This window comes from Euprymna scolopes, chromosome 35 (genome assembly GCF_053919585.1).
Source record: "Euprymna scolopes isolate OS-2025 chromosome 35, ASM5391958v1, whole genome shotgun sequence".
Classification (NCBI taxonomy): Eukaryota; Metazoa; Mollusca; class Cephalopoda; order Sepiida; family Sepiolidae; genus Euprymna; species Euprymna scolopes.
This window is the reverse complement of record NC_136516.1, coordinates 45,774,324-45,793,379: the sequence shown is the minus strand read 5'-3', so window position 1 is coordinate 45,793,379 and position 19,056 is coordinate 45,774,324. Positions and strand designations below refer to the sequence as shown.

The 19,056-nt window shown below is 33.6% G+C and overlaps 1 protein-coding gene and 1 pseudogene across 1 annotated transcript in view; one reads left to right on the top strand and one right to left on the bottom strand.

The window, feature by feature from the left end:
• Positions 1 to 19,056, top strand: part of LOC145259856 (tryptophanase-like) — a 48,145-nt gene that overhangs the window by 4,860 nt on the left and 24,229 nt on the right. The gene's annotated exons all lie outside the window — the stretch shown is intronic.
• On the bottom strand, positions 9,041 to 9,141 carry LOC145260088 (U2 spliceosomal RNA; annotated as a pseudogene).

The window sequence follows — 19,056 nt, the reverse complement described above, 5'->3', positions numbered from 1 at the left end:
AATATATAACACATAAATGTTATCAAAGGCAAGATACCGAACTGGATAATTTTCTAGTGTTTTTATTTAATGTAACATGTTTATTCAGCTCGAAAAACACTGTTTATCGATATATTGGAAAATTTAAAATGGTGCCGACTCTTTGAGACCGTAAGTTTGGGAAAAGGAGTTATTTTTCAATGTTTTTAATTTTAAATTATAAAATAAAACACATTTAATTATATTAAAAGTTCATCTTTCATTTATTTTGAGAATAATATCTACTGTAAAATTAAACCAAAATTTTTTTGGGGGGTGGGGGGCAAATTTAACTAATATTTTCTTATTCAGCATAGTTGAAAATCCACACAAGTCATTATTTTAAAGAAAATTGGGGTTTGTATTACTGTACACATAGATTCGAAAAAGTTGTCAAAAAACAAATATATAACAAATAAATGTTATCAAAGGCAAGATAAGTTACTTTTCTACCAAACTGGATATATTTTTCGTGTTTTTATTCAATTTAACATGTTTATTCAGCTCGAAAAGCATACAGTGTTTACCGATGTATTGGAAAGTTAAAGATGGCGTCTGACTCCCTCTTTAACACGGTAAGTTTTGGAAAAGGTGTTATAAATAAAAAAACTGGATAAAATACTGTTAAAAACTCGCTCAATATATGTTACCGTGACATAGGTTGACATATATTCGGCGGGTTTTTAATAGTATTTTTTCTAGTTTTTTATTTATAACACCTTTTCCCAAACTTACCGTGTTAAAGAGGGAGTCAGACGCCATCTTGAATTTTCCAATACATCGGTAAACACTGTATGTTTTTCGAGCTGAATAAACATGTTACATTGAATAAAAACACGAAAAATATATCCAGTTTGGTAGAAAAGTAACTTATCTTGCCTTTGATAACATTTATTTGTTATATATTTGTTTTTTGACAACTTTTTCGAATCTGTGTACAGTAATATAAAACCGAAAATTGTAAAGATGGACCTAATGTAAAAATTTACCAAAACTTTATCCAGCATGTAAATTAAAAATGTTATCCGCGCATGCACTAGCCTTTGTAAGGGAGCGGCTATTAAATGAATATGCTGGCCGCCATGGAATTCAACGGCCAAGGAGTATCTGAAATTACATATAGAATGCAGTTTCTGCAAAATATGAGGGGAAATATTTTTTTTAGTGCACTGCATGCCCCCCCCCCCCCTTTATTTTTTCGAAATTCAATCAAAATATATTTAAATCGATCGAAAATTCTATTTATTATGAAACATATAAGAGTTCAAATTAATAAAAAAAATATTTATTTTCTAAAAGTTTTAATACACGGATTGAACAAAAACTTACCTTGAAGTTACAATTAAAAAATTGATATAAATTTAATGTTTTTATTTTTAATAGCGTTTTTTTTTTATTTTTTAATCAATATATACTATTATCTGTTGAATTGCCAAGAAAAAGAAACTTCCTAAAAATTGATTTTTGAAAGATTAAAACGATTAAAATTCCATTATTTAAAAATGTTCCGTTACAGCATAGATAATTGTTTAAATTTAAAAAAAATATTAAGTTATAATTTAAACATGACTCTTGCCAGCTATTTTATCGCCAGATTAAAACCGATTAAAAAATTTTATTGCACAAATAATAAACATTTTATAGACCACTCTCATATATAATTTGTCTCTTTTTACCAAATAAAAGTATGGAAACCTGTATTAACCAAATGAACAGTTTATTAAAACCGTATTTCATATCTAATATCCAAATGTTTATCATATTAGTAATCGTTAAACTGTGTAAATCTTAAAACCTAACAAAATTATAACAAAGATTAATTATTGATTGCAGTTTGAATAAGATAAACGAAGGTTTTAAAAAGTCATTAAGTCGTTTCTGCTTTTCCATACTTTGTGTAGTTAAGACAAGTCTGACGTCACGGGATCGTGCGCTCCGTTCTTCACAATCGTTTGGCTGAGCCTATTGAAAACTAATATGGCATTTAAATTTTCTGCAAATAAGTAGTTTTCCGGATATTAAGCAATGTAATTTTTTGTTATAAGTGGTGACTGGTGACCATTGTTGTACGCATGGCAAAAATATGCGCTTGCTTAATATTCGAAAAACTACTTTATTGCGGAAAATTTATATGCGATATTTTATTTTATAAGTGGTAACCATTGTTGTACGCATATCTATTTATTTTTTTAGAAAAATAGGGGCACTACAGGGACATTAGACGAATGTGTGTATTTTAGTTTCAAGAATGGCCAAAAAACAGGGGTCGATAACTCTTACTTTTTGAAAAGTTTGTGCTATAATCATTATAGTATATATATTAATTAGAAAAAAAAACGCTATTTAAAAAAAAAAAAAAAACAATATTTATATCAATTTTTTAATTGCAACTTCAAGGTAAGTGTTTGTTCAATACGTGTATCCAAACTTTTAAAAAATAAATAGTTTTGGCTTATTTGAACTCATATGTTTCATAATAAATAGAAATTTCGATCAATTTAAATATATTTTGTTCAAATTTTGAAAAAATAAATAGAGGTCACGCACTAAAAAAATATTTCCCCCCATATTTTATGGAAACTGCGTTTGAACTAGCAGTTCGGGCCAGCTTTGCTCGGGCCCTATGTACTGTTCATAACTTTATGTGCATATGTATATATTAAAAAGTGTGAATATGTACGGTAATGCCTTTCTATATAATAGGCTCCCTTAACTATCATAGGGAAAAGTTGGGAAGGACCGCAGAGGTTCAATTTTTTTAAACTTTGACCCCCTTGACATTTATTGTTTTGGGCTAAAATCAAGTTAAAATGTTAGACCCATGTTCAAGTAACCTACATTTAAAATTTCAAGTGTCTAGACCCCAAATTGGCGGAAGAGTTTGGTAGAGTCTGCAAAGGCCAACTATTTCAACCTTGACCTCTTGGCAGTGAAGCAAGCATTCGCCCAAAAACTGATTAAAGCTTGCTGCATGTCTGAATACCCTTTATGTATAATTTCAAATGTTTAGACCCAAAATTGGCGTAATAGTTTTTTAGAGATTGCAAATGTAAAACTTTTTGAACTTTGACCCCTTGTCAGTCAAATTTTTGGCCAAAAACCCATTAAAAAGCTTGCCCTATGTCGGAATACACTTTATGTAAAATTTCAAATAATTAGATAAAAAATTGGCTGAGTAATTTGGTAGAGACTGCAGAGATCAATTTGTTTTTAACTTTGACCCCTAAGCATTTGTTTTGGACTCAAATCAAATTATAAAGTTTGATCCATGTCTAAAGATTTCAAGTGTTTAGACCCAAAATTGGCGGAGAGTTTGGTTAGAGTTCTCAAAGGTCAAATCGTTGAACTTCGACCCCTTAACAGCCAAATTTCTAGCCGAAAACCAATCAAATAGATTTTCCCAAATCTCAATACCCTTTATGTCAAATTTTGAGTCTGTTAGGTACGGACAAAATGAATACTGACGCTCAAAATGTATAAACATTTTGACCTCTCCCTTTAACTTAAAAATTCATCAAAAATCAGGAAATTAACTAATTTTAATAAAATTTTCAGTATTTATCAAATAATGATCGCGGAATATAATGAACTAATTATTTTTATTTAAATCTTAGTGGAAATGTATTATTTTGTTATGGTTTTCAGTAGTATATATAAAAAAAAAAAACTCCAAGAATTTATTTTTGCTTTTTTTATATAAATAAAGCATCGTAATTTGTAACAATAAAAAAAAAAAGTTTTTTTTACAGGAACATTATGAAAAAAGCCCCTAAAGTTTGTATTAATGAATTCTATATAACTCGAAGAAAAATGAATTTCTCAAACTACCGATATTACCATTGAATTAAGCATTGTTTATTTAATATTTTCACAAAATTTAGCAAAATATTTCTACTTTTTTTCATTTTATTTTTTTTTTTTTAATTACAGATTTCGCATAATTTTTATATGCAAATTTTAATTTCCTTGCTCGCAAGAATGTGAAACTTTTGGCGTAACATAATTTTCATAATATTGGCCAATAATTTAAAAAAAAATTAATTTAAAAACAGGAACATAGAAAAATAATTAAATTTAAAAATTGTAAAATTTATACAAACATTAACAATAGAAATGTACGGATGCCCGTCTGGGGGGGGGGGCAAAAAAAAAAAAAAAAAAGAAACCCAGCACCCCTCCTTCCTTTTAATTATATGACGCCATTCTCAGACAGCTTTTCGGCTGTCTCAGATTTTGGGCCTCCGTAAAGTATGGTTTGTTGTTATTTTGTGAACGGCAAAAACACTCGGTTTTGGGTTGTTGTTGTTTTTGAAGTCTAGTAGTTATTGGTTAAGTCTTGTAGTTATTGGTTAAGTCTTGTAGTTCTTGGTTAAGTCTTGTAGTTCTTGGTTAAGTCTTGTAGTTCTTGGTTAAGTCTTGTAGTTCTTGGTTAAGTATTGTAGTTCTTGGTTAAGTCTAGTAGTTATTGGTTAAGTCTTGTAGTTCTTGGTTAAGTCTTGTAGTTCTTGGTTAAGTCTTGTAGTTCTTGGTTAAGTCTTGTAGTTCTTGGTTAAGTCTTGTAGTTCTTGGTTAAGTCTTGTAGTTCTTGGTTAAGTCTTGCATACATGTTGCAATCAGAACTACATCATCTCAGGTTGTTTATTGCTTTTCCACTAATTTTGATTCCTGCTGGGTGATGTTCGAGTGCTTCTCGCATTCATTGTTCGTCATATATACAAAAATATTACTATACAATATAAAAAGCTGGGGTGACAATATGCATCCTTGCTTACAACCTGGCCAATATAAAAAAAAAATGTGTCATTCCATGAGTTATTCTTGTTGTTGCTTTCTGGGAGATATATAAGTTTCTGATGAGATCAATTATATGCATGGGAAATCTCATATCTACCATCACATTTCAGTATGTTTAAGTATTTCAGACGATAATGTGTTGCCTTTTTTTTTTCGAAAGTATGACGAATATTGACTCATTTCAACGAATCAAATGAAACAAAGAAAGCAGGGAATAGATCATGCAATTCTGAAGAACACATGCCGTAATAGTATTTATTAAAAAAAAAAAAAAAAAAAACTGAGACTAGCAACATCAGGTCAGTTAGAAATAGTTTGCAATGAACAAGAAAGGATGAGTGGGTTAATCAGATTACAGATACTCAAAATAAAGCGGAGGTATACTGTTATTTTCTTTCTTTTTCTTTTATAACGTTTCTCCAGTACAACGAAAGTTCAACCAGAAATAAACCCTTCTTGTAGTCATCGTAATAGCTCACTACTCGATAGTTCTTTCTCCTTTTTATATATCAAACACATGACTCTTATACCATACATATCTTAATATAATGAAAAAGGGTTTTTTTCCGTTTATGTTTACTATTACGGTGAAGTTAAGCAACGATGAGCCTGGTCAGTACTAGATGGTGATTATTTGTTAATACTAGGCGCTGTATATGGTGGCGGGAGCGCGCTACTGTCAAAGTAAGAGATTTGAATTAAAAATACAGTTGTTCACAGCACCGATACCACAACCAGCCCAGACCGCATAGGCAGAAATGATATAACAGCAATTCACTAATCAACTAGTTAAAGCTATTGCCACAGAGACTTAGGGTCGTGCGCGTTTTGTGCACTCTGAATATCAGGGCGATAGTGACAAGTAAGTGTCTAATTACATTTTGGAGAGTCACTCATTAGACGATAAGAGTGTTGCCTTTCAGTCTTGTTAAGCGGTGGAAAATTATATACACACACACACACATACACACACACATACACACACACACACACACACACACACACACACACACCCATGAGAGTTTTAATTTTCTACTAGACACCATTTTCGACTGTTTTGGTTTTCTCTTTGTACAGGGAATTTTCATGACAAGCTGACTTCGGGATGTTTCAACCTATGCGTAAACTCTGACCGAATATTCAAAATAACATAGGCTCAAATAAGATACCCGCATTGCTATACATGGAATAATATATATATATATATATATATATATATATATATATATATATATATTATTTTTAAAATGTTATTATCCACTGACACGTGTTTCGTCGTCTAGGCTCATTACAGTGCTGTCCCGATTTCGAATCTCGTTATATTCAGCCACTCTGATGAGTCGTAGACGACGAAATACGTGTCAGTGGATAATTACATTTTAAAAATAATATATATATATCGCTCCCACGTGCGGGTACCAGATTGGTTAAAGGGAACATTATTCCCAACTCGCATTTAGGTAAAAATGCACTTTTGTAAATAATTGAATTAATTCAAAACACATCGCTAAAAACCAAAACAAACATCTCTCTCTCTCTCTCTCTTTCTCTCTCTCTCTCTCTCTCTCTCTCTCTCTATATATATATATATATATATATATATATATATATACTAGTAGAGAGACCCGACGTTGCCCGGTATTGAACGATGAATGTTTCATAGTCAGCGAAATCCGTGAAATCGCCCGGGAAGAAGCTTCTCCTGCCTCCATGCAGTAACTTAGTCCAAAATATATGTTATTCTACATTGCACTCTAGAGAACCTACTGTTTCTTTTGTAAAATTATTTCGCATAAATTTATTTCCAGTTAACGCAGAAAAAAAATCATTAAAAAATTTACGTGTGGTGTGTAACCCTGTAGAGGACTAGGATATATAAATCCCAATCCCGTTACAAAAGAAAAATAATGAAACGAATGGAATGAAGGAAACAAAGACTCAATTGCTGGAATAGATAAACGTGTCGTTTATTTATTGTTGAAAGAATGAATGTTTTAGATATAACACGTGTTCATGTCCGCGCGGGTGTAACCATCGTTTGTTGCGGGACTGGTAGTATAGAAGGAAAAAGGAAATGTATGTTCATCTCACGTTCGGGTCACTATCGTTTGTTCGCGCATGGGAAGAGAAGTGAGTGATGTAGTGGAAAATAGGAATGCTAGTCCAGCGTGTAGACAAAGAAAAAGATAGAGGGTTGACATCAGTTAAACTGTGCGCCATGTTAGCCGTCAGCTACGCCGTGGTGTTCTCTGCCACAAGTAGTAGATAGAGAGAGAAAGAGTGAGAATGTCAATCCAGTTCATGGAGAGAGAAAGCGAATAAAGTGTACGTACGGTCTGTTAGCCTTTTGTCCCATATAGTAGCAAGTGGCGTGAGGCACGCGCGTGCGCACGCCTGCCGAAAAGGCATGCTGTCGGTCCGTAGACTGACCAGCTGGGAAGCTGGGCCGAAAAGGGCTGGAAGGGCTTGATTTTATACTTGTTTCCGGTGGTCTTTTGCGCATGTGTGGATTTCCTTTGAAAGGGGAAGTGACGTTGTCCATGCGTACGTGTATGTGCGTACGTTAGCGTGTGTGTGTGTGTGTGTGTGTGTGTGTGTGTGTGTGTGTGTGTATACACGTGAATCTAAGTGTATGTACGCCAACGTGACTATGTGTACGTGTGTGGACGTGGGCGCGTATATTTGTGTGCAAGTAATATAGCTTGAGATCTGAACGCATGTTTTTGTGTGAGACTAGAAAAGGCTCGCACAACCCTCAGACCACGTCATGCTAAAAAAAACAAAAAGAAACAAAAAAAAAACGTAAATTTTCAAGTCTTATAAAATTCTTTGCAGTTAATGAAAAAAAAAAGAAATTTACGTGCAGAGTTTGCGTCTACAGACCACGTCATGCAAGAAAAAAACACAAAAAACGGACATGTGATCAACTTACCCACATTAGAATTTTGTATGGCCTGATGTTCTATTATTGTTGCTAAGCAATGGCATGGAAGAATGGTTTTACCGATGATAGATAATATAAAATAACAGTTTCAATTATCTATAATTATCGCAGGTATTCTGAGACAAAACCCAACTAAGATCACTCCCAGACTTAAACACCAAAATTATGTAAATTTTAAAGAAAATCTGTTCGGCCGTTTCCGAGTCTATAAGTAACGAACTCACACACACACACACACACACACACACACACACACACACATATATATATATATATATATATATATATATATATATATATATATATATATATATATATACTAGCAGGCCGCCCGGCATTGCCCGGTCGTTAAATACGCGTAAATATGATATTTTGATTAATGCAGATTTCGTATTTATTATTATATTATATTTGATCCAATATATAGCAACGATTTAAAAATTTAAAAAAAAATGACTCATGCGCCACCAACGAGAACCGAAACCAAAACGTTTTGTTTACGATTTGCGTCTTCCTTTGACGTTAATAACTATACTATGAAGACATATTTTCTGCAAAGCTAAAAATTAAAATATGAATCAATATCTATTACGTCATGCATGCATATTCCTAATGCCATCGTTCGACCTTCATATGGGAAATTCCTTTTTTTTTAATTTTCTCGCTTTTGCACCGAATTTCTTCGGCTAAAACTAAAATATAAAGTTTCGCATGGTTTCGAATACCCTATATTTTAAGTTTCAAAGCCTGACAGAGGAGTTTGGCAGACAACATTTTTAAACAAATATATATGCGTAATCATCTATCTATCTATACTCCTATTAATTCGTTTTTCTTTTGTGTGTATTGATATTCATATTAAAAACCCTCTTTTCTATTAGTATTTATTTGCTTTCCCACCAAAGCAAAATGTGACACAAGGTCTTTTTATGTGGGGTTAAACCAGCTCCCCCCCCCCAAAAAAAAGGGGGAAAGAGGCACTCTGGTTAGGTCCACAAATAGTAATTGTCCCAGTGTAGAGGGTTTCCCCTCCATTAACTGGGAAAAATTAACTTAAGTGCAGCATATGCAGAACAGATACTACCCTTTGATCCCGGCCCGAAGGCCAAGAACAGCAGAAAAAAGGCAACTCTCTTTTCTATTTATTGTATTTATTTGCTTCCCCACCAAAGCAAAATGTGACACAAGGTCGTTTTTAATGTGGGGTTTAACCAGCTCCCTTAAAACAAGGGTAAAAAGGGGGAACTCTGGCAGTATCCCAAAAAATAGTAATTGTCTCAGTATGAAGGGTTTCCCCTATATTGACCAAGGACCAATTAACATATGTGCAGCATGTGCAGAACAGATACTACACTTTGATCCTAGCCCGAAGGCCAGGAAGTATTTATTTGCCCCCCCCCCCCACTGAGCAAATTAGGCACAAGGCCGATTTTTAATGTGAGGAGTGAAAGGGAAATGGGGACCAACTCCCCGGGGAGTAGGGGAGCTGGATAGTGACAATTGGTATGAAGGGTTGCCCCTACATTGACCAAGGTCTTATATGTGGGATTGCTCCCACATATGTTCTTTGCTTGCAGTATCTGCCGGAACAGATACTACACTTTGATCCAAGCCCGAAGGCCAGGAACAACAGGGTGTTTATTTGCTCCCCCACTGAGCAAATTAGGCACAAGGCTGATTTTTAATGTGAGGAGGTAAGGGGGAAATGGGGACCAGCTCCCCGGGGAGTAGGGGAGCTGGATAGTGACAATTGGTATGAAGGGTTGTCCCTACATTGATCAAGGTCTTATATGTGGGATTGCTCCCACATATGGTCTTTGCTTGCAGTATCTGCTGGAACAGATACTACACTTTGATCCCGGCCTGAAGGCCAAGAAGGTATCTATTTGCTCCCCCACCGAGAAAATTAGGCACAAGGCCGATTTTTAATGTGAGGAGTGAAGGGGAAATGGGGACCAAATTCCCGGGGAGTAGGGGAGCTGGATAGTGACAATTGGTATGAAGAGTTTTCCTTACATTGATCAAGGTCTTATATGTGGGGTTGCCCCCACATATGGTCATTGCTTGCAGTATCTGCCGGAACAGATACTACATTTTGATCTAATCCCGACGGCCAAGAACAACAGAAAAGGGGCAAGCTCTAATTTGCATATTCTTTAAAACATTCATTTTAATTAATTCCCTATTAGTTTTTTCGGTTTTTTTATGGGATGATCATCTTTAGTTAACTACTAACATTTCTGCCCGGCGCTGTCCGGGTGTTTGAAAGTGAATGTTGAGCAAAAAAAAAATGTGATAGTAGGAAGGCAGGCTCGAACATGTACGGCAAAGGAGGAAAAGAAGAGGGCAAAAAACCTGACGTCTTTGGGATTATGACTACCACCAAACCTGAAGTGACACATGTTTAAATTTAGGCTAGACAATCGAAAGGAGAGGATGACTTTAAAAAATATCGGTGAAAAAAGCAACCCCTCTCCCCTTGTACAAAAGTCCCCAGTTGAAGGTGAAGATATTAATGTTTTTTGCCAATTTTACGATATTTGTCGTATGAAAAGTCGACCTTTTAAACGATACTGATCTTGGTAAAATCCATCGCCTTTGTCGAAAGTTTTAGGCACAAATGCAACATACATACATACATACATACATACATACATACATTTAACATTTATATATTGGTAATTGAACATTTTCGACCCAAACCGATGAAAAAGCTTGCGCTATCTCTGAATACCTTTTATGTAAAATTTCAAATGTTTAGACCAGAAATTGTCTGAGCAATTTGGTAGGAACCGCGGGGGTCAATTTTTTAAAAGTGTTTAGACCCAAAATTATCGGAGGAGTTTGGTAGAGTTCTTAAAGGTCATGTCGTTAAACTTGACCCTTTAACAGCCAAATTTCTGGCCGAAAACCGATCACATAGATTTCCCTAAATCTCAGTACCCTGTATATCAAAAATCGAGTCTGTAGACTAAAAATTGACAAAGTTATTGCGTAGGGAAATGTACACAAACAGACACACACACACACAGACACGTTCACTTTATATATATATATATATATATATATATATATATATATATATATATATATATATATATTTAAAGTGATGGTTGTGTAGTTCCAACGAGAGAAAAAGTGTATATTTAAACTATACATGGGGAAAGAAAGTCTTTAAAAAGAACCCTAAAAAAGCCATAAAAACCTTCACCATATGGACTAAAAAACACTCTTTGAAACTAACTTTGACCGGTCACTGTGAACAACTTACAGTTGGAGATAGAATGTCTGAACACTGAACACACGCATCACATCACTATGAAAAACATATTTAATATCAGCGGAGGCATATCTACAAACTCCCATTTTAAAGAAAAACTTTTTACGAAAATATCTGAAGAGAGCACACCCTAAGCTCGAAACGCGTTATAAAAAAATATTTTAAAATAAAAATATGATGAAAACCTTTAAAAAGAACCCACAATTGTTGATGGCTACACTCTTTTATATATATATATATATATATATATATATATATATATATATATATATATATATATATATATATATATATATATTCAACCATTAAAGACGGTTAAGTGCATTTAAACTCATCTAACACGCAGTATAAATAAATTTTATGTTATTGGTTTCCTTTTTCTCTATTTGATGTCTTTCTTCTTTGTAAAGCTTTTTCTGTTATGAAAGCAAATTTAACCCGAGCGTATCTTATGAACATATACAATACAACGCAACACCAAATGTAAATGAACAAACATCCCGCGTCTATACATAATTTTAGGTCATCGTTTATTGATACCATAGTTTATCCCCTTTTTATATATAATGGACACGTATCTATATCTATATACCTATACATTCGTTTTTCTTCTGTGCGTATTGGTATTCACATTAAAAACCCTCTTTTCTATTTATTTAAAAAGAAAATACAATTTTCTTATACATGTGTTCTGGAATTGCCTTCACTAGCAAAAGATCTGGCTAATTTTCATATTCTTTTAAACATTCATTTTAATTAAATGTTAAAGGGTCAAAGTTCAATTATTTGACATTTGATAACTCTACCAAACTCCTCCGACAATTTTGGGTCTAAACACTTGAAATTTTAGATATAAGTTCCTTGGGCATAGGTCTAACTTAATAACTTGATTTGAGCCCAAAACAATAAATGTTAAGAGGTCATATTAGGGGTCAATGTTTTTTAAAAAATTGACCTCTGCGTTCTCTACCAAATTACTCAGAAAATTTCTGGTGTAAACATTTGAAATTTTACATAAGGAGTATTCAAAGATAAGGCAAGCTTTTTAATCGGTTTGGGTCGAAAATTTTTAGTTAACAATATATAAATGCATGTATATATGTATGTTTGCATGTCTGCCAAGATTTTTACAAGATCAGTATCGTTTTGAAGTTCGACCTTTCAGACGACAAATATCGAAAACTTGTCTAAAAACATAAAATCTTCACCTTCAACTGGGCACTTTTCTACAGGGGCGTCGATTTCTTCGCCGACATTTTTGAAAGTTATCCTTTCCTTTCGATTGTCTAGACTTAATTTAAACCTACGTGACTTCCGGTTTTGGCGGTGGTCGTAAGAGCAAAGATATCGCTTTTTACCCCCCCCCACTCCCCCGCACTTTTCCTCCTTCGCGGTACGGGTTCGAACCTGCCTTCCCACTACCATTTTTTTTTTTTACTCAACATACACATCCAAACACTCGGGCAACGCCGGGCTTAAATCCCCGTATATGTATAAAGGTGAACGTTTCTCTGTGTGTGTCTGTGTGTGTACATTTTCCTACGCAATAACTCTGTCAATTTTCAGTGTACAGACTCGAAATTTGATATACAGGGGACTGAGATGTGGGAAAATATAAGTAATCCGTTTACGGCCAGAAATTTGGCTGTTACGGGTGCAAAGTGCAACGATTTGACCTTTGAGAACTGTACAAAACTTCTCCGACAATTTGGGATCTAAAGACTTCCTTGGACATGGGTCTAAATAAATAACTTAATTTGAGTCCCAAACAATAAATGTTAAGGGGTAATATTAGGGGTCTAACTTAAAAATATTGACCGCTTCTTTTTTTCTTTTTTTTTCTCAACATACACCACCAAACACCCAGGCAACGCCGGGCTAAAATGCTAGTATATATATATATATATATATATATATATATATATATATATATATATATATATATATATATATATGCATGCATGCATATATGTATGTATACATACATACATACATATATATATATATATATATATATATATATATATATATATATATATATATAAAAGTGAACGTGTCTGTGTATGTGTGTGTCTGTGTGTGTACATTTCCCTACGCAATAACTCTGTCAATTTTTAGTCTACAGACTCGAAATTTGATATATAGGGTACTGAGATTTGGGAAAATCGATGTGATCGGGTTTCGGCCAGAAATTTCACTGTTAAGGGGTCAAGGTTCAACGATTTAACCTTTGAGAACTCTACCAAACTCTTCCGACAATTTTTGGTCTACGCACTTGAAATTTTAGATATAGGTTCCTTGGACATGGATCTTACTTAATAGGTTGATTTGAGCACAAAACAATAAATTTTAAGGGGTCATAATAGGGGTCAAAAAAAATTGACCTCTGCGGTTTCTTCCAAATCACTCAGAAAATTTCTGGTCTGAACATTTGAAATTTTACATAAAGGGTATTCAGAGATAGGGCAAGCTTTTTCATCAGTTTGGGTAGAAAATTTTTAGTTACCAATATATAAATGTATGTATGTATATATGTTTGCATGTCTGCCTTAAATTTTCAATAGAGGCGACGGATCAGCATCGTTTTAAAGTTCGACCTTTCATACAAATATCGAAAAATTGGCTAAAACTTCAACTAGGCATTTTCTACAGGGGGGGGTCACTTTTTTCGCCGATATTTTTGAAAGTTATTCTCTCCTTTAGATTGTCTAGCCTTAATTTTAAATAAATGTCGCTTCCGGTTTGGCGGTGGTCCTAACAGCATAAACGTTAGGTGTTACACCGTTCTTTTCCTCCTTTGCAGTCCGGGTTCGAGCCTGCCTTCCTACTACCACTTTTTTTTTTTTTTGCTCAACATACATATCCAAATACCCGGGCAACGCCGGGCTGAAATTCTAGTATATATATATATATATATATATATATATATATATATATATATATATATATATATATATATATATATACATATATATATATATATATATATATATATATATATATATATATATATTACAAGAGAGTCACTGTTTATCAAGGTCCGAACACCATTCGAGAATAAGGTTTAATAAATATGAGGTGATAGTGTAGTAATCGGTAATTGTGTAGATCGGATAGAATTCGGATTAGTTAAAGTACGGCTTAACAAGAACTTGTCTACATTGGACTTAAAGGCTACCATATTGTTTTTGGCCGAGAAGCAGGCCAATAGAACAGTGTTCCACAGGCGGGCAGTTCTAGGAAAGAAGCTTTTTCCATGGAATTTGCTTTTAGATTTATGTACAGATCGATAGTGGGGGAAATTGTTGATAGTGGTTGTAGCTAGTCGTGTGTTTTCAGTGAAGGTTTGGTGATGTTGGAGGTCATGTTGGTGATGTTCCCGGCGTAATCTTATTTGTCTATCTGAGAGAAATGATTTAATAATTGAGAGGACATTTTCAGCTATTCGATAGCTAGAAATCTTGTCAAATAGACCTTTATGCCATACTCTATCAAAAGTCTTGGATATGTCAAATCTATTGCTCTAAGAACGCAACCCGTCATGGCGAAGAAAAAAAAAAGAGAAATAGAAATGTAAAAGATTGACAAGGGCATATTATTCTGCAATATATTTTTTTAAATAAACATTTTTTTTATTTTAATAATTTCGCTTTGCAGTTTTGCTTCAAACGTATTCAAATCGTATTTTATTTATAGTTTAGAGCTCAGACGAGCATTTGCCATGAAAATAACGATAGAGCAGAGACAGGCTCGCAATGTGTCTTCTGCGGGAAGAGGTTGCAGGGAACAGAGAAAGGCACCACCTTCTAGATTACGAAGTCGGTTTTGAACTATCAAGGCTCTATAGGGCGCGCCAAGCAGCTTTTGTGTATATGTGACAACATAACAGTACTCTATCCTTGGACTTACTTAGCTCTTATACAAATAGAGGGTTGTATCAACAGTGATACCTACTTTAGTGGTAGAATGAGCCAACCATTTTTCCAGTAATCTTGGCAACAGGTTTGATGTATGTGTTCCATTTCAGATCAGGAGTGAAGGTCAGACCCAGAAGCTTGACAAGACATGGATCTTCCCCATGACAAGAGCCGTTGATTTCAATTGGGGTGTGATGGGGGGGGGGGGGTCAGAGCGATTATGATGAAAAGAGAGAAGCTTAGTTTTAGATCTATTGAAATAAACCAGCCACTTTATCCCGGTTGCGCCACATGCTCAAGATCAGAACAGAGAGAATCGAATTGCCGGCCTTATATTATAATAGATTGTAGTGTCGTCTGCATAAATGTGATTTGGGAGATCATTAATGAAGATTAAGTGGAGAGTTTACCCCAGGTACGCCAGCGATTTTACTATGAGCTTCTGACTTCTACCCATCAATGAATAATCTTATTTGTCTAGCCGAGAGAAATGATTCAATAATTGAGAGGACATTTTCAGCCATTCCCTAGCTAGAAATCTTGTAAAATAAACCTTTATGCCATACTCTATCAAAAGTTTTGGATATGTCAAAAGCTATTGCTCTAAGAACGCAACCCTCATCGAGAGATTCACTAATTCTACTTTTACAGTGGTTGCTAGCAGTCCCAAAGATGGCTTTAGTTTCATAACATCTATTTCGTTGAAAGCAGTGGCAGAATGTTCAGAAGTTACCCTAAGCAGTTATAGAGTATCGATATACTATACGATTGAGAGGTACATCTGAGGGCGTATTACATTTTGTTTTTATCTTAACAGTGATCGGGAGTCTCAATAGACTGACAAGGGAGTTTTACTCCGAAATATATTTCTTAAAAATAAACACTTGTTCATTTGAACAATTTCGCGTTGCAATTTGGTTTCAAACGTATTCAATAGGTATTTTTTCCAAATTTCAGCCAACGCTTCTAACACAGATAAAAAAGAAAAACCACCCAGACTTTCAAATCGCGCGGCCAGGCACAATCTATCTGACAATATAAAAACACCGCAGTTAAAATCACGTCAACTCTTCATTCAATTTTCAACTTAACATAATGGCGAAGAAAAAGAGAAAAAAATACAGAGAAGATTGACAAGGGAGTTTTACTCCAAAATATATTTTTTAAAAATTAACATTTGCTCATTTTAATAATTTAGCTTTGCAGTTTGGCTTTAAACGTATTCAGTACGTATTTTATTTTTCAAATTTCAGCCAACGTTTCTAATATGGATAAAAAAAACAAACTATCCAGATTCTCAAATCGCGCGGTCATGCACAACCTATTGGACATTATAAAAACACCGCAGTTAACATTACGTGGACTCTTCAAATTTCAACTTAACATCATGGCAAATAAAAAGAGAAAAATATAAAAGATTGTCAAGGGAGTTTTACCCCAAAATATATTTCTTAAAAACAAACACTTGTTTATTTTAATAATTTCGCTTTGCAGTTTGGCTTTAAACGTATTCAATACGTATTTTATTTTTCAAATTTCTAACACAGATAAAAAAAAAAAAAAAACTATACCCAGATTCTCAAATCGCGCGGTCAGACGCAACCTATCCGACATTATAAAACACCGCAGTGGACATAATGTGGACTCTTCACTCAACTTTCAACTTAACGTCATGGCGAAGAAAGAGAAAAAAATTTATAAAAGATTGACAAGGGAGTTTTACTCCGAAATATATTTCTTAATAATAAACACTTTTTCATTTTAATAATTTAGCTTTGCAGTTTGTCTTCAAACGTATTCACTACGTATTTTATTTTTCAAATTTCAGCCAACGTTTCTACCACGGATAAAAAAAAACTATCCAGATTCTCAAATCGCGCGGTCAGACGCAATCTATCCGACATTATAAAAACCCTGCAGTGAGCATAAAAAATAAGCACTTTTTTATTTTAATAATTTCGCTTTGCAGTTTAGTTTCAAACGTATTCAATACGTATTTTTCAAATTTCAGCCAACGGTTCTAACACGAATAAAAATAACTGCTCAGATTTTCAAAACGCGCAGCCAGGTGGGAAAGAGGAATACAGTCCAGCCTGACCAAGGTATCTCAGCGAGTGGTGAGGAGGGGGGATTTTAGTTTTAGGATTTTGATCTGAAGTGGTTCCGGAGCAGTCCTTTTGTATTGGCGTTATTTCTTGATTGTAGACTTTCTGTCTATTGCATTTACTTGGATGCGTTATGTATCCTATTTTACTGATAAACTTCATTTAATCTTTTATAAGCGTGCGTCTATATGATCAAATCAATAACGTGTAGCATACATACAATTATATTATATTATTTACATATAAATGGTATAATGGGAGTTGCATTCTTTATATTAACGTGCGCTTTGTAATTAAACAACAACAACAAAAAAACACATGTAAACATTTAAGCGTGTGCACGTATAGGTTTTCATATCTATATAAACGGTATTTCAATGACTGCTATTCTTTCATTGAAGCCGAATTTAGGCTTAAAGAATCTATAAATTTATGTAACAGTCGTTTTTATTTCTTTATTTTCTATTTTATTCATCTCTATCTCAATACTAGAATATGATAATACTAACTGGACGCCCAGCGTTGTCCGGTCGTACAATACGCTTTTAAACATGACATTTTAATTTATGCAGATTGCGTATGTATTATTATAAAATCAATCGTCTATTGAACATCATATATTATGAGGAATAATTTGTCCCGTAGACTAATTAGGAAAAAAATAATAATAATGATAATGTCGTTAATAAAATTCCGTTTGTGTTTGTTTATAATATCACGTCAGCTGATATTTGGGCTTGACGATCTAAGAATTATCTTTTTTCTCTTATAGATACAAAAAAAAAGAAGAATTCTTACAGGGAATATTTTACGTTACACCGGCCAAAGTTACACCGGTGTACCGTAGAATATTCCCCTGTAAAATTATTTTTTATCTATAAGAGAAGAAAGACTATTTTTAAGATCGAATTCTTTTCGATTTTCGATACTTATCGTATGAATTTCCGTACAAAACATATTTAAAAACACTGCGAGTCATATACATTAGCTTTGTGTGAAATTTGCAAAAGATAGGCTCAGCCGTTTCGGAATCTACGAGGAAGAAACTCACAATCTAGGGATGATGGATGGCATTTGTTTAAAGTGAAGCTGGTTTGCACAAAGCCAGCAGCTAGCTCTCTCTCGCTTTATATATATATATATATATATATATATATATATATATATATATATATTATATATATTATATATATATTATATATATATATATATTATATATATATATTATATCTATAAAAACAGAGATGTGTGTGCCACAGACGATTTCTGATTGGTTAATCCAATAATCACATCTCCTAAAAAACAATGGTTTCTACGCTCTTACCTTTACCATAAAATATTATGGCTTTATTTATTGTCCATCTTGGAAGGGTTTAATTTTTTAATAACTTGTTATTCACAAATTAAAAAAATACGAAACTAAACTACACGAAATCAAACGCTCCGACAAACTTAATAGTAGTACTAGCAAGCACACGCGCACACACGCACACACACACGTTCACTACCGTCACGTTGTTATGGCAACCAAACAATGTTTACAAAATGTCTACGCACGTTCGTAGACATTTTGTAAACATTGTTTTTAAAAAATAAAAAATAATACTTCTATTATGTTTTAAACGACTGTAATAGTTTATTTTGGAAGTATATTTCATAAAGGAAATTGACAACCCACTTTAAAAACAGAAATTACGAGTTTTATATATTTTATTCGCAGTTTTTTGTTGACTCTTCTGGCGGCCATGTTGTAAGCCCTAACGGTATTTTTGGAGATTACCCAAATAAATGTTATCAAAGGCAAGATAAGTTACTTTTCCACCAAACTGGATATATTTTTCGTGTTTTTATTCAATGTAGCATATTTATTCAGCTCGAAAAACGGGTTTGTATTACTGTACACATAAATTCGAAAAAGTTGTCAAAAACCAAATATATAACAAATACATGTTATCAAAGGCAAGATAAGTTACTTTTCTACCAAACTGGATATATTTT